General features: G+C 41.3%; 1 protein-coding gene across 4 annotated transcripts in view; it reads right to left on the bottom strand.

Moving 5' to 3' along the window:
• The window catches only part of LOC147237371 (AT-rich interactive domain-containing protein 1B-like), a 186,448-nt gene that overhangs the window by 136,717 nt on the left and 35,259 nt on the right, over nucleotides 1-14,472 (bottom strand). The gene's annotated exons all lie outside the window — the stretch shown is intronic.

Genomic DNA, 14,472 nt, shown 5'->3' with positions numbered 1-14,472 from the left:
CAAATGCATCCTCCTCTCCACATTATCATCTCGGTCAGCTCACAGATGGGATGAGGTGTGCTGGATATTACTGCAAGCCCATCCCAGGCCGTAACCCTAATGAGGGACACATGGATGAGCCAGGGCATTCTGGAGCAGCGCAGTTAAAAAGTAACTCAGAGGGTGAATCTATGCCAAGTACTGTTGCTGATTGCACTGTGGTTATGAGAGAGAATGTTAACAAGGACTGTGTGTAACAAGTTGGCACCAATACAAATGTAGTCTTAATCCCTGCTTGTCATTTGTTATGACTACAGACAGCACCAGGTGCTTCATATTCCTCCAAGGATTTCTATGGAGGCTAGGTTTTTCTCACTTACAAGGAAACGCACACACACACACACACACACACACACACACACGCATGCACACACACACACGCACACACGCAAGTACTGTACAAACTGCTAAACAACATTAATGACTGTGTTTCCATGTTGTTTTTCATTCAACCATTTATGATAGCAGTCAAATAATGATGCCAAAAATTCAGCAAATGGGCTGTAATGTTCTGCTAAGCTCAGAGTTCAGTTGTCCACCTCTGTCTGTTGGCCTGTTGAGCTAGCTTTGAAAAGTCAAAATGTGGAGATTTATAACAAGAATTATAGGTGTTTAAGGGGGTTCTGGCAAGACATAACACAGCTCTAAGATCATATTAGACTAAAGAAACAAAACAGGTCGTGTATCCCTAGTTTTATAGGAATGTTATTAGCAGAAAAATCCATCTATAAAAGCCCTCCTGACTTTGATGGTTGATGTAAAATATAATAAAATATGATCCTAGTCGGCTAGTGGAGATAAAAAAAAAAAAATTGTAAACAGTAGACTTACTTTCTACAGTGGATGCGATAAAAATAATCTCTGGATGGTGTCTAAAGCTTTCTAAAACTAAATATAGATGATTGGACAATGAGCAATACTTTCTGTTCAAAGGACATTTGATTAGGACTGACGGGGTTTTTGTGTGCACTGCGCTTCGAGTAGGAGTGTGTCATTAGGCCAATGAGACCAACCGACAGGGCCTATCTGGCACGGAGGTTAATAGCATGGCCTTGCTCATGCCAGCAGAGCGGCTGGGTTCATTAGTGCCAGGCTGCGGTGCACACACATGCATGCACACACACGCATGCACATAATACCCCTTATATTGTCGTCCAGAGATTTGTTAAAAGCAAAAACAAATCATGTTTATACAGGTGTCATACTGACTTGCATTGAAGAATTTAATGAATCTTAACTTTATAGTAGGCTATTATACCCAACTACCCACTTTAACTCAAATCATGTATTTTATCTTAATCTTATAGAAGAGAGTTTGTTAAAAGGCCTTTTCCTCCAAAAAGGTATCATTGTCCATGATTTGGTTGCATAAATGCATTCGTGTCCCTATTACATCAGTTATGCCAACATACCGGTCATTATACCTCCATCAAAATCTCTCTTATAAAGCAGGAGTAACTCAATCTGGATCGATGATGACACACCGCTGTAACACACTAGGTCTCAACTGCTTCACGTCTATTCTGGGATTGGTTGCCATGGAGATCAACAAAACCACAGAGGATTTCATTGATATAAACAAAGGATTTCATGCCAGATACACAGTTTGGATGAACAGAGGATAGCCTCTGGTTGCGCTTATCATACATACTTTTAGACCTGCAACTGATCATTCGGTAAGACAAAGCATCTTCATTCATATCCATTTTATATGTTGCAATTTGTTCTTTATAGCAGGGGCTCATTTGAGGGCACACTTTGATATAAACTTCTTCAAGTGACCAATATGTTTAATTTTGAGATATGATACTGTAATGAGTTATAAAGACTTTCACAATAGATTGCTGTGACTTGCATATAAAAGTATTGCCAAAGGAGCAGAGTTGACAAGTGGCTTGTGGGAGCTTACCTTTTCCTTTAGTTGCTTTAATAACTCTTTAAACACTTTAGTAAAATGTCTGTTACAGCATAACTGCAACACCCAACACCTCGATGAGGTGCTAAAAAACAGCTGGGTCATGGAAAAGTTCATAGGTCATGTTCAAAATCAGATTATATTGTTGTTTCTACTCAATACGAGTACAGTAGAAGCTTTTCTCCTACTAAGTGACGTTCTTGAACTCCCCTCACTAAGAGCTTCTGGTGTCTCATAATGTCTTGCATAATACAAGTGGGTTCCAGTGCACACCATTACACCTGTTTATGTTCATCTCTTGCTACAGATACCCTTTTTTAAAGAAAACCACATAAAAATTAGAATTAAAAATAATCATGAACACAGAGAACAAAGTTATTTTTAAGCTGTTCTTGTCAGTTGAAAAGCAGAGGTTGATTAGAGCAGTGAATGCCATTTATTCTCATCTGCTCATCATACAATTAACTTACTGATTTGGATTTTTTCAAATGTCCAAAAAAAACCTACAATTTTTTTTTTTTTTTTTCCTGTCAGTAACAGGTAAGCTTAGATGTTAGCTAATGTCTTCTTCAGACTAAGCTTGAGCCTTCATATGTCCTCAGAGCCAAGGATTCAGACTGTATTACCTGATGATTGGCACCAGTGATTTTGAAGGCCTTTTTCCTAGCACCATGTGTCTCTGTGTCCTACACCAGTAATGTCCTTTCAGGTGGCTCCGCCTTGGTCTTGTACACTGAATCATCCGCCCTAATAGGTCCATCCGCCAAGATCATCAGCCTGCCTGGATTTTAGCACACAGGCTTACCAATCGCTCTTGCTCTGGCTTGTTCAGCCCCGGAGTTACTCTTGTGGTCTCCCAGCCGCAGCTCTCCAGTATCAAATGCACCTACACACCTAAACAATAGTGATGTCTGCTTGTGTGATCACAATACCATGATGCAGCTTTGGCTCATTAAAAAATGTTAATACTGATGACACCCAGCTCCATAGGTACCTGCAATTACTTCGGGATACATGGGCGTCATGTGTAAACCCCGTTTCGCGTTCAGGTGAGATACTGAGAAAGAAGTACTGTCATGGGTAATAGTGTTAAGAAAAGCAAACTGAGAGGCAGACGAGCAAATGACTGACAGTCAGTCGGTCATATTGCTACAGGGACTGCAAGCTGACTGAGGTTTGACAAGTAGAAACCTGCCAACCGCTGTTTAGTAGCAAAGAAAGTAATTCATATGCAGCCGATGTAACACTGTGGGGGCAGACTGCATAGAAACGCTATACTGGCTGAGAACACACCATTTTGTTGAAAACTGATTCTCTTTGACTGATAATAATATGCTTAGCGATAAACAGACTTGCTGTGCTGCTGCTTATAACAATAGGAATAACGGCCGGTAGCAGAAAATAAGACCATTTTCTGCCTTTCCTTCCACTCAGGTGTGTGAAAGCAAACAAAATAACAGTGTGATTTATCCAGTGTCTTGGCAGGCACACAGTGTCAAATAAATGTCTGTAATGAAATGACAACAGATGTGAAATGCTGTAGAGAGAAATGACTCAGAATAGATGTCCTGTGAAGCAAATAATTCACCATAAACTGCAGAAGCAGTGTGATGATAACAAAAGCCATAGCAGCATATTAAGATACAAAGACACAAACACATAGATAAACACTGAGGAGAACTCAATCAAAAAACTATAAAAGCAAGAATTGTGTGAAAAGACAGACAATCTCATCCAGGTTTGCAAATTGGGGAAATAAATAGACACCCTAACCCTCAACTCAGCCAGCGTGCGATGTATTTGCATGTGCCCATATGCATGTTGCTCTAATTAGCCGTTTAAAAGCCTCGCACAAAACAAGGCACTGCTTGTAATTCAATTGGATCAATGAACAGTAGAGTGGAATTTTTATAATTCTGTCAAAAACAATTCAGCTGGTTGGCGACCAATGACCAGAGGTTACTCACTTTGAGTGGCAGATGGGCTCATCCAACCACAGTGCAACACAGACCCGCCACTCTAAAGCTCAACACATGGTGACCTGATTTGAAGTCACACTCAGACACCGCATTAACAAGCGATCATGGTACAGTCCAGAAGAAAAGATGGAGATAACCTAAAAATTATGCTATACCCACATCAACAGATAAAAAGAAACAAGAGATCTGACAATGGCGGAGAGCTTGGCGGAGAGGAGATAGAGAAAGGGTGTTAGATACTTAAAGTGACGCAAAAAGCGAGGTTTCACATAAAGACAGTGACAGATAAAGACTGATGCAGACAGATATGTGAAGGGACAGTAAGTGCAAAAGAGAAGCAGAGGAAGCAGGAGCCAGAATGGGTAGGGGGATGGGTAACACATAGTGGTAATGAACATGAATAGAGAGAGGAAGACGTCTCGAAAGATCCTTGAAGAAGATAGTCACACTTTTATACATAAATTTACAAAGCAGGGGCGCAGCGGGAGTGATTAATGATCCAACAAGGATAGACATAGAGATCCAAGATCTCAGGGCGGCACCTGAAATGGCGAGAAAAGGTAGCTATAGTAAATTAACAAAGCCTTAACCGGGACCGCTGACAGGTTATTAAGTCATTTAAGACAAAAAAAAAGTTCAAAGAAACTTTGCGTCAGTCGCTCCAGACATCAGTCTCACCTTTGACCACACACATTCTTTGTGATGCACAGCTGTGTGAATGCCAAAAGGGATTATGGCTTATATTATTGCAAGGACATATTGTAAACAATACTCAGCTATCTTTCAGAGTTCCAGTTAATCATTTCTAATTTGTGACCACAGTGCAGAGCATTAAAGAAATGTCAAAGAAATGTTATTAACAAGTGGGGAGAGTCTAAGCTTGCAAGACCTGGGAGAACAACAGACTGTTGAACCTTTGGAAACATTGCACATTTTGGGTTTCCATGTTTTACATCTGAAAAATTATCTAAATCTTTTAAAGATTTAAATTTAAAGTGTAACCCTAACCCTCCCTTAATTGGCGATTTGCAAAATACTTACTGCTGAAACTGAGTACATTGAATATTATTTGGTATTTACTGTACACCCGATTTAACAAATTGTAGAATGATTACTGTGTTGCAATAGTGATGAAAAGCTGTTTTCTCTCTCTGGGATACCTGCAGACAGAAAGGATAAGCTAATCACTGTGCTCTATTTCTGTACTGCATACCAATAGAGTATTCTTTGTACTACACTATAGACCTATTTCTATAGTATGCTGTTTGGCACTTGGTACACAATATGAAATTACCCTTGACATGTAACTACAGTCAAATGTCACAGGAACAAAGCACAAAGATTCATACATTTTTTTAATATTCTCTAGCACTACAATAATCAGACTGTTCCCAAACACACAGTGTTGATAAATGAGTGCTTACCCTGATTACTTGTCATTATAAAGGTATTGGCAGATCTTTCAAAGAAACTCCTAGTTGACCACTATATTGCCACTTGCCACAAAAGTTGTCTTTACACCACAAATGTACTTTTATTCCACTTTTTTTTCACTTTATACCACTTGAATTGCTAATAAATGGTAAATTTTTAGATAATACATTTCATCTTCAACGCCTGGCACATAAGTAATTATAATAGTATACTACATTGCTTTTGGACCTTTGTTTCAAGTATTGCTCTAACTGCTTTATTACAGTGGCTTCACATAAAATACTATTTAACGTAAGGAGAAATGGGGACAATAAAACCTACTTGGTTTTCCAAGTAATGTGAAATATTGAAAAGAATGATACCTCCTTGAGATTTAAGGGAAAGGAGAAAAATGAGAAAACAAGTTAAAAACAACAATTTAACAGAAAATGATAGTTGAGAAGTACAAAGCTGAGGGTTTGAGGCCGCTGTTTGGATATTGCTGGATAAGAGTATAGATGGGTCTTAAGCTTTCTTAAAAAAAATATGAAATGATCTGGCGTCCCTGACATCCACTGGAAGCTTGCTCCAACGCTTTGGGGCATAACTGACAAAGACTGCATCAAGGATTTTCTTTTGCCTGTTTCTATAAACCACCATTGGTGTCAAGCAAGCAGGTTGTTCATAGTCAAAACCATGTCTGCTCATCTCAAGTGGCAAAGAGACGGGAACACTTTAACTGGCTTGTGAACTGCATGCAAATGTAAGTCCCTTAATGAAATGCGAGGAGGATCAGCATCAACAGACTCATGATTAAACATAAGGGAAAGCAGGAAAGAAAGAGGGGATGCATCACCATACTTGTCACCGTCCTCGTAACCCACCTTCCCCAAGGTGATGCCGTTCTTGTCCCTCCATGCGTCTCTTTCATCTCTCATTCTCTCCTCCCCCTCCTCATACAATAGAAGGCCCTTGACACCTCAAAGAATGAAGTGCCCTTGGAAGAGCAAGGAAACCAGAGTCAGATGGAGAGAGTAAGAGACGGGCCAAAGTCAGACGGAGAGAGTAAGAGACAGGATGAGGGATTTATAAGATTGTCACTCTTGACATGACAGTATCGTGTACACATTGCCATTGCCCGTGATGCAGAGATTAACAGGCCTCCTGTCATAAACCATGAGCTCTACAGTCAGGCTAATTTAGTAAGAAATCCAGCTACATTTGTAAGAATATTCAGTATGAAGTGCACTAAGATCCCATTTTTCCTTATACACTTTCACATGCTGCCAGTATATTGGCTGAAAATGAAAAAACAAGTCTGTCTCTTCCAATATTCTAACATATCAACGTGCTGGTAACGTCAACATAGAACAGACGGCGAGTGAAAACGAGTGCATCATGTCACCATGGAGGGCTAGACTCAGTAGTTTTCAATATTTTTATCATGGATCCCTCTCTGAAGATTGCCAAGCAGTGCTCTCTGCCCCCTTTCTGTCTGCAGTGATTTTACTCAAACCTCAATTTCTCTATTTTTGCCAACATCAATTGACAGAGATGAGAAAAACAAAAATAAAGGGGCCTGCTTGTCGCAGGTGTTTTATTGCGGGCTGGCTACTTGGTGTTCAAGGCAGAGTCATAATGGAGACATTTCGAGAGAGAGAGCAGGGCAGGATAATGCTCTCTGTAATGTGTGTGTGAGCAGTGATTTATTTATTCATTTCTTTTTTTTAGCAAACAGCTACGGGCCCAGTGCCACCGGCTCCAAATGTGTTTCCCCTACTAAACTCTCGACCCTGGTGTGACGCCAAGACAGACAGAAGAGGGAGCGGGGGTGGGCTGAAGAGCGAGGTTTAAACAGGTCTCTTTGGTGTTTATGGGAAAAATCCTCAATACAGACAGCCTAACTCAGTCTTGATGGATAACATACAATCAACTACAGGAGGAAAAGAGAGGAAAAATAACACAAACATCACAAATCAACATGGAATAGCCCTCAAATATAGTTAGGCTCAGTCATTTTTGGTCCAGGAAAGTCTAGTGCTTTTCCTCTGGGGGCAGGAACTTATGTTATAAATGTCAATTATACCTAGAAAAGGAGGGGGAGGGGGTCATCCACATCAGCAAAGGAGATTATAACCATATTTAAATTTCCCTGCTGCTGAGGCTGAATGTCTTATATGTTGACATTCTGCAGTAGATTGTGAACTTGATCAGGTAAACGGTGACAGCGTAAATTGTTAGATTAATCATGTCATTACAATGTGACAACAATGGCATGAAAGGTTTACAAGTGGACTTGTGTTGTCCAGGACATCTTTGAAGGCTCAACAGCCCCTCACACTACATTGTGTTATGGCCCCTCTCAGTCATCGTCAAGCCGGAGTCAATCCGTCAGAACAACAAAAAGAATCAACTTATGTAAATCATAATAATGGTTTTCCTTATATTTTATGAAAAAAATAAAATATAGTTTATTACAAACAGGGGCTATAAGGACCAATTGCGACTCACTGCCACGTAAGAAATACGATGACAGTTAAGTAGTTAAAACACCTTCAAATGTAAAGACAAAAATATAAAGCATTTTCAAAGAAATACATTGAAATTAAGGCAGATTTTAAACTTTATTGTCTATATGGGTATGTGTCTGCTACCATAATACGTTTCCTTACACACACTCATCCATGCATACATACACACACAGACACAAATCTCTTGTTTAAATAATCCAGTAACTGATATGCTTAATGCAGCCTCAGGGTAGCACGGGCCAGTGTCTCCCTGAGCTGATCCCAACCCTGATAAATGCATAGGGTTGTGTCAGGAAGGGCATCTGTGTAAAACTTTTGCAAAAACCAACATGCAATTCTAACCTAATAATCTCATACTGGATTGATCGAGGCCCAGGTTGACAATGACCGCCACTGATACCGATGACCTACAGGGTACCTGTGGAAATTGGGCTACTGTGTGTCGAAGAAGGAGAGAAGAAAGGCATGTTCGGAAGGAGAGAGAGAAGAGGAAAGACAAGAGTCCGGGACTGAGAGTGGGGACTTTAAATATCGGGACTATGACAGGAAAAGGTAGAGTTGGTTAACATGATGCAGAGAACAAAGGTGGATATACTGTGTGTCCGGGAGACCAGGTGGAAAGGTACTAAGGCTCGGAGCTTAGAAGTAGGCTTCAAACTGTACTATCATGGTACTGACAGAGAGAGAAATGGAGTTGGAGTTATCTTGAAGGAGGACTGTTGGGAATGTTCTGGAGGTGAAAAGAATTTCAGACAGGCTTATGAGTCTGAAAGTGGAAATTGAAGGTGTGACGCTGAATGTTGTTAGTGGCTATGCCCTGCAGGTGGGATGTGAGTTAGAAGGGAAGGAGAAGTTCTGGAATGAGTTAGATGAAGCAATGCAGAATATCCCAAGAGATGACAGAGTGGTAATTGGTACAGACTCCAATGAGCATGTTGGTGGCAATAGTAAAGATGAAGAAGTGATGGGCAGATTTGATATACAGGATAGTAATGCAGAGGGACAGATGGTGGTAGACCTTGCAGGATGTATTGAAATGGCTGTAGTGAACACTTTTATCCAGAAAAGACAGGAACATAGGGTAACTTACAAGAGCAGAGGTAGGGGCACGCGGGTAGACTGCATCTTGTATAGACGGGGTAACCTGAAAGAGATCAGTGACTGCAAAGTAGTTGTAGGTGAGAGTGTAGCCAGACATCATAGGATGGTGGTTTGACTCTTACCAGGATAACTCTGGTAACAAGGAAGATCAAAAAGACAAAGGAAGCACAGAGGACAAATCAGTTGAAGCTGAAAAGGGAGGAGTGTTGTATGGTTTTCAGGGAGGAGTTGAGAAAGGCCCTGGGTGGTCAGGGAGGGCTTCCAGATGACTGGACAACTACAACTAATGTGATCAGGGAGAAAGGTAGGAAAGTACTTGGTGTATCATCTGGAAGGAAAGTAAATCAGGAGATGGTAGAATGAGGAAGTGCGGGACTATATACAGAGAAAGTGGTTTGCAAAGAAGTGGGACACTGAGGGGACTGAACCGATCAAACAGGAGTGCAGGGTACGGTAAAGATAGAGGTAACAAAGGCAAAACAAAGGGCGTACAATGATTTGTATGCTCGGAGAGAATGATTTATACAGGTTGGCGAAATAGAGAGCTAGAGATGGAAAAGATATACAGCAGGTCCGGGTGTTTCAGGATAGAAATGGAAACGGAAGTGTATTGACAGATGCCAAAAAAGTGAAGGGAAGATGGAAAGAGTACTTTGGAGAGCTGATGAATGAAGAAAATGAAAGAGAGGCAAGGGTAGAAGAGGTGACTAATGTAGACCCTAAAGTAGCAGAGATTAGTAAAAGTGAAGTGAGGAAAGCATTGAAGAGGATGAAGAGTGGACAGGCAGTTGGTTCCTGATGATATACCTGTGGAGGTATGGAAGTAAGAGACGGGCGTCTAAGAGAGGGAGCGGTAATGTTTCTGTCTAGATTAGGATCTTAGAGAAGATGCCTGAGGAATGGAAAAGAAGTGTGACGGTGCCCATTTTTAAGAATAAGGGGAATGTGCAGAATTGTGGCAACTATAGAGCGATAAAGTTGATGAGCCATACAATGAAGTTATGGGAAAGAGTAGTGGAAACTAGACTGAGAGCAAAATTCAGCATTTGTGGACAGCAGTATGGCTTCATGACAAGAAAAAGTACTACAGATGCAGTACTTGCTTTGAGAATGCTAACAGAGAAGTACAAAGACGGCCAGAGGGAGCTGCATTGTTTTTTTGTAGACCTAGAAAAAGCATATGACAGGGTGCCAAGAGAGGATCTCTGGTATTGTATGAGGAAGTCTGGAGAAGCAGAGAAGTATGTTAGACTGGTGCAGGACATGTATGCTAGCTGTGAAACAGTGCTGAGGTGTGCTGTAGGGGTAACAGAGAAGTTCAAGGTGGAGGTGGGACTCCATGAGGAGTCAGCTCTGAATCCCTTCTTGTTTGGAGTGGTGATGGACAGGCTGACAGATGAGGTTAGACAGGAATCTCCATGGACCATGATGTTTGCAGATGACATTGTGAGCTGTAGTGAGAGCAGACAATAGGTCTAGAGAGGTGGAGGTATGCTTTGGAAAGGAGAGGAATGAAGGTTAGTCACAGCAAGACAGAGTATATGTGTGTAAATGAGAGAGACTCAGGTGGAAGGGTGAGGCTGCAGGGAGTGGAGATCAAGAAGTTGGAGGATTTCAGGTGCTTGGGGTCAACAATCCAGCAGAGGGTGTAGAAAAGAGGTGAGGAGGCAGGTTTAGGCATGTTGGAATGGGTGGAGAAAGTGTCAGGGGTACTATGTGATAGAAGACTATCAGCCAGAATGAAAGGAAAGGTGTACAAGACAGTGGTGAGACCAGCGATTCTGTATGGCCTAGAAACAGTGACAATGCCAAAAAGACAGGAGGCAGGGCTAGAGGTTGCAGAGATGATAAGATAAACTTCATTGATCCCCAATGTGGAAATTCTTTTGTAACAGCAGCAAATTACTGATAAATATAATAAAATTATAAATATGAAGATAATCTGGTTCTCTTTTGATTGATGAGGGTGGATAGGATCAGGAATGAGTCTATCAGAGGAACAGCACATGTTATATGTTTTGGACAGAAGGTCAGAGAGGCCAGGCTGAGATGGTTTGGTCTTGTACAGAGGAGGCATAGTGAATATATTAGTAGACGGATGCTGGAATTCGAGCTGCCAGGCAGGGGATCTAGAGGAAGACCAAAGAAAAGATTTATGGATGTAGTCAGAGAGCATATTAGGGTAGTTGATGTGAGAGACGTGGCTACAGAGAATAGGGTTAGATGGAGAAGGTTGATTCTCTGTGGCGATCCCTGAAGGGAAAAGCCGAAAGGAGAAGAAGAAGTACCTGAGATGTTGGCAGAATTGACCTGTGTAAAACTGTGTCCCCTTTATGAAAACTCAGATAAATTTGCTTTTAGACAATTAGAGCAGCAACCAATTCCCTTGTAACTCTGCAAAGATCTAATGCATCCCTTTATTTCCCCCCCTTTTCCTCCTCGCTCCCTCCATTTCAGTCTGCTTTCATCTCTTTGCTCTTTTATCTTATCAATAGACATGTATAGAGCGCCACGACAGAACTGGGAGCTTTCAAAAATATTCAACATTTCTCTCCGCATTTAAAAATAAATTATATCACATTCCCTCACTCACGGTGCCAGAGTGTGTGAGAATGATGCCGTTTGCAGTTCTGATCACAAATATAGACATCTCAGGTTGTAACTTAACTGATGGTTGACAAGAAAAAAAACATCACCACCCATGCTTTTATCATACAGGTATGTATCACAATTTAGGGTTTATAAACTCCACCGTGTGAACCCTCCTCGGTCGTTGAGTGGCTGGGTAGAGCTGTTTTTGCATTGTTTGGTTATTTCCCCTCAAATAGTGCTTACTAAACTTCATCTTATCATTGTGATTTGTGAAGGCTCACCCCTTCCCAATTCAGAGATCTCACCGCCATTCCCCTCTCCAGCCCCCCTGCTTAATGGTCATACAGCATCCTCTCCACATGGCATCTGATTGGCTAAGAGCCACTCCACGGTAACAGGTAATAAATGTTACAAATGAGAGCAGGCTATTAGAGCCAATGATGTGCGTAGGCTAGCTTGCTAATTAATTGATCCTGAAACTTCATCTATTCTGGAGCTAGAGAGGAACCTTTAATTAATCAGCCTTTCCACATCATTGTCCCCTTTCCTCTCTTCTCTTTCAACCCCCCGTAGTTGCCCCTAATGCATGCTTTAATTGTGAGACGAAAATGCCCAGGCTCCCATGGGCTGGCCTGGAGTGCTTGTCCGGAGTTGTAAAGGAAATAAGCACAAGTGCATTGCATGGACAGATCTGTTTCTGGGCGGATGAGATGTGTACTCTGAACAGGGCTCATCCAGTGTTTCAACAGCCTTTCAAAAATGGCATGAGTGGTCCCCTTTGTCCCATACCCCTCCTCTTCCTCCATCATTCCTGGCAGAGGGGCTGATTTATTAGGGCTTCCCAGCCATCCATAAGAGCCAGCAGTGCTGGCTGCATTAACCCTAGAGACAACCTCAGCAGCCAGGGCCCCTAAGTGCTTCCAAGTGGCCCTCGCTCTATCCACTACTGAGAATCCCTCCCCTCGCCAAGGCCCAATCAATGTCATAAATTACCCATCTAACTCCCTTCAGTCAATATTGCACAAGATGATGTTTAGACAGACAAGGGTTTCCAAGCTTTTCCTTTCAGAGCAAAATCCCAGTCTTTCACTGGAACTATAACAAACAGGTATATTTAGAACAAACCTTAACTACCATTAGGTGCAGATGTGTGATTTTTGTCTCTTAGCTTTTCAATGAAAACCTGGCGTATATAATCTAAGGCGGGATAACCCACTTGTTTGTTTTTGGATCTGACGGTACCTTTTATATTTAAAGAGGATTTCTAGCATCCTCTTGGTAAAGGAAAATGACTCAAAATCAAAAAGGGAAAAAAGCCCTGCAGCCACAGCCACGGTGGGCTCATTCTGCATAGTGCTCCTACAATTCCACTTAGCCAGCAGGGCCCACGACACTCTAAATGAAACAGGGACCATTGTTATCATTATTTTGTTTTCCTGTAATGATTGGTAAAAATGTCTTCTGTGATCATGAACTTTAGAAGAATATAATCCGTTCATTAGCAAGAGAAAACAGAGACCTCTTGAAGCAACAATAAAATCAGTCTACAGCCTCTGTTTGGATCAGCCTGGATCTAAATCTCAATAATTAGACACCTGCGGACCAAATGTGGTGCATTTCCCTCACAGACAATGATTGGAAGAATGGATTTTAAGGTTTAACTAACTGACCTTTCGGCACACCGCTATTAATAAAGCGCAAATTAAGAGTCCTCATTGGACCAGAGAGCCTGCCAGATGATGTTTGCGATAATATTCAAAACATTCTGCATGAAGCTTACACTGTTCTACCATCGTTATTTAATCCAAAAGCAAGAAAACCAAGATGGGAAGCAGTGAAATAATATGTTCTCAAAGCCATTGATTATTTTTCTTTTTAAATTGGGCAAGCAGGAAAAACTCTTGATTATAACATTACAATAATGGCTTTATAAGTGGACTCCTGACTGATTCTATTCATTCCATTTCTTTTCCTTCTGGTCTACATAAAAAAGCCCCCTCAATTATTTGTAGTTATTCATGAAGTTATCATTATCTATGTTCTTTATCTCCAAAAGAGTTGCAAGGGCTGGGGATTGGGGACCACTGTTAGGCATCATACTTCCATTTTCCAAAAAATAGACACACAGAAACAGGGGGTATAACTATTTCATTGCTCCACTGGCTCACATGAACACAAGAACAAAAGAGGCTACTTGATGCCTTGGCTGTAGTCTGGTTTACAAACCTTCTTGGTAAAGATTGTGGGTTTTTCTTTCTTTTTTCCGCACTTCTATCTATCCTAAATTAGCGAGTGAAGAGCTTTGAAAAAAATACAAACACCAGATGGATTTGAGGTGTAAGAGGCTGAAAGGGTTTGCTTGAACCAAACAGGCAGCTGGTCGTCTTAAACTGAAATGCTTGGCTTCCATGAAGCTGAGCGGGAGTATAAGAAACAAACAGCAAACGTTGGTAATTGTTTCTGCCTGAATCACTGACACACTGAACCCCATCCACGCTCGAACTCCTTCCGTCCTTCATTCTTTCATTTCCCATATCTTTTTTCATCCTGCTCTTTCTGCCACTCCATCACCCCTCACTCCCCTTTTCGCATCAAACGCTAATGTTTCCTTCAAATTCCTTTTCCTCTCCATCTGCCAACTTTGACATCACAGGAAATTATGCTTGGAATTGCCAGTTTTTTTTATTTTTATTTTTATTTTTTCATTCCTCTTCCCAAACAGACTCTTCTCTCAGGCGGCCTGTCATCCCCAAGACACCCACCTCCATCTTCTACTTCATCCTCAAGAGTGAGATCTGTATCAATGCAAACCTCTCATGAATGGATTATGGAATAGAAAATAACGAGTGGAGTGTTTAATAGCTAGTCACGGAGCTCGTGTGCCAGGACATTTATGGCCATC

The sequence above is a fragment of the Fistularia commersonii genome, chromosome 1 (assembly GCF_037954325.1).
Source record: "Fistularia commersonii isolate RoL2024-O1a breed Wild chromosome 1, RoL_Fcom_v1.0, whole genome shotgun sequence".
Taxonomy (NCBI): Eukaryota; Metazoa; Chordata; class Actinopteri; order Syngnathiformes; family Fistulariidae; genus Fistularia; species Fistularia commersonii.
The sequence above is the reverse complement of the archived record's forward strand: the minus strand, read 5'-3'. Positions and strand labels throughout refer to the sequence as shown.